Source organism: Schistocerca americana, unplaced genomic scaffold (assembly GCF_021461395.2).
Source record: "Schistocerca americana isolate TAMUIC-IGC-003095 unplaced genomic scaffold, iqSchAmer2.1 HiC_scaffold_177, whole genome shotgun sequence".
NCBI classification, from domain to species: Eukaryota; Metazoa; Arthropoda; class Insecta; order Orthoptera; family Acrididae; genus Schistocerca; species Schistocerca americana.
This window is the reverse complement of record NW_025725864.1, coordinates 87,501-90,000: the sequence shown is the minus strand read 5'-3', so window position 1 is coordinate 90,000 and position 2,500 is coordinate 87,501. Positions and strand designations below refer to the sequence as shown.

Genomic DNA, 2,500 nt, shown 5'->3' with positions numbered 1-2,500 from the left:
GCGCGCGAAGCAGGCGTTCCGGAAGGGCGCGGGCCAGAAGGAAGAGATTCATCACTTTCACCAGGACTTCGTGCGGCAGGCGCCGCAACTCCGCTGGGGTAAGGCCGTCCGGCCCGGCTGCTGATCCCCTGGGCGGCAACGCGGCGGCGACCTCCTCATGTGTGACCGGCCCCCATATGCACTCGAGAGCGACAGGCTCTGAGTGCGGGAGGAGGCGGTCACGAATGAAGCCCGCGGTGGAGATGGGCTTCTTGGTGAAGAGGTCCGCCCAGAAGTCCAGCAGACCAGGGATGGCAGGTGGCGGCTGGAGCAGGGTGCCATCCAAGAGGCCGCGCACGCAACGCGCACGCGACCGTCGGAAGGCATCCTGCGTTCTCGCGTACTCCCAGCGGCGCCGCTTGCGCTTCTGCGTCGGCGGCGCGGCAGGCGGCCGCTTCGATGGTTGGCGCGGCCGCTGTGTCCTGGTGATTGATCTCTCCCCTCTGGACCCGACCGACGCAAGGGCATCCGGGAGCATGCCCAGGATGACATCGGGCGGCGTGCCCCGCCCCAGACCGATGACACGATCCAGGGCAGAGAAACGCTGGGCGGAAGCGGGTAGCCCCGCCAGATGCTCCCAGATGGCGGCGTCAGTCGGCCCCTCCGGCGGCGGCCCGGTGGTGTCGGCCGCGAAGTCCTCGGCTGCGTCGACGGGCGGCGCAGCGGCCTCGCCCGCGTCAGGCAGCGGGCTCGCCGCTCCCCGGCGGGACGCCGGCTCTTCCCCCCGACCGATCTCAAGCGCTTTGTTTTAATTAGACAGTCGGATTCCCCCAGTCCGTGCCAGTTCTGAGTTGATCGTTGAATGGCGGCCGAAGAGAGTCATAGTTACTCCCGCCGTTTACCCGCGCTTGCTTGAATTTCTTCACGTTGACATTCAGAGCACTGGGCAGAAATCACATTGCGTCAACACCCGCTAGGGCCATCGCAATGCTTTGTTTTAATTAGACAGTCGGATTCCCCCAGTCCGTGCCAGTTCTGAGTTGATCGTTGAATGGCGGCCGAAGAGAATCCGCGCACCCGCGCGCCCCCGGAGGAGCACGCTAAGGCGGACGCGGCCTCGCAGCAAGGAAGATCCGTGGGAGGCCAAGGCACGGGACCGAGCTCGGATCCTGCACGCAGGTTGAAGCACCGGGGCGCGAACGCCGCGCAGGCGCGCGCATCCTGCACCGCCGGCCAGCACGAGGCCAACCAACGGCGAGAGCAGACCACGCCCGCGCTAAACGCCCGCACTTACCGGCACCCCTACGGCACTCACCTCGCCCAGGCCCGGCACGTTAGCGCTGACCCACTTCCCGACCAAGCCCGACACGCCCCGATCCTCAGAGCCAATCCTTATCCCGAAGTTACGGATCCAATTTGCCGACTTCCCTTACCTACATTATTCTATCGACTAGAGGCTCTTCACCTTGGAGACCTGCTGCGGATATGGGTACGAACCGGCGCGACACCTCCACGTGGCCCTCTCCCGGATTTTCAAGGTCCGAGGGGAAGATCGGGACACCGCCGCAACTGCGGTGCTCTTCGCGTTCCAAACCCTATCTCCCTGCTAGAGGATTCCAGGGAACTCGAACGCTCATGCAGAAAAGAAAACTCTTCCCCGATCTCCCGACGGCGTCTCCGGGTCCTTTTGGGTTACCCCGACGAGCATCTCTAAAAGAGGGGCCCGACTTGTATCGGTTCCGCTGCCGGGTTCCGGAATAGGAACCGGATTCCCTTTCGCCCAACGGGGGCCAGCACAAAGTGCATCATGCTATGACGGCCCCCATCAACATCGGATTTCTCCTAGGGCTTAGGATCGACTGACTCGTGTGCAACGGCTGTTCACACGAAACCCTTCTCCGCGTCAGCCCTCCAGGGCCTCGCTGGAGTATTTGCTACTACCACCAAGATCTGCACCGACGGCGGCTCCAGGCAGGCTCACGCCCAGACCCTTCTGCGCCCACCGCCGCGACCCTCCTACTCGTCAGGGCTTCGCGGCCGGCCGCAAGGACCGGCCATGACTGCCAGACTGACGGCCGAGTATAGGCACGACGCTTCAGCGCCATCCATTTTCAGGGCTAGTTGCTTCGGCAGGTGAGTTGTTACACACTCCTTAGCGGATTCCGACTTCCATGGCCACCGTCCTGCTGTCTTAAGCAACCAACGCCTTTCATGGTTTCCCATGAGCGTCGATTCGGGCGCCTTAACTCGGCGTTTGGTTCATCCCACAGCGCCGGTTCTGCTTACCAAAAGTGGCCCACTTGGCACTCCGATCCGAGTCGTTTGCTCGCGGCTTCAGCATATCAAGCAAGCCGGAGATCTCACCCATTTAAAGTTTGAGAATAGGTTGAGGTCGTTTCGGCCCCAAGGCCTCTAATCATTCGCTTTACCGGATGAGACTCGTACGAGCACCAGCTATCCTGAGGGAAACTTCGGAGGGAACCAGCTACTAGATGGTTCGATTAGTCTTTCGCCCCTATAC

The 2,500-nt window shown here is 62.5% G+C and overlaps 1 pseudogene; it reads right to left on the bottom strand.

The window, feature by feature from the left end:
• The window catches only part of LOC124571600, a 7,305-nt pseudogene that overhangs the window by 3,573 nt on the left and 1,232 nt on the right, over window positions 1-2,500 (bottom strand).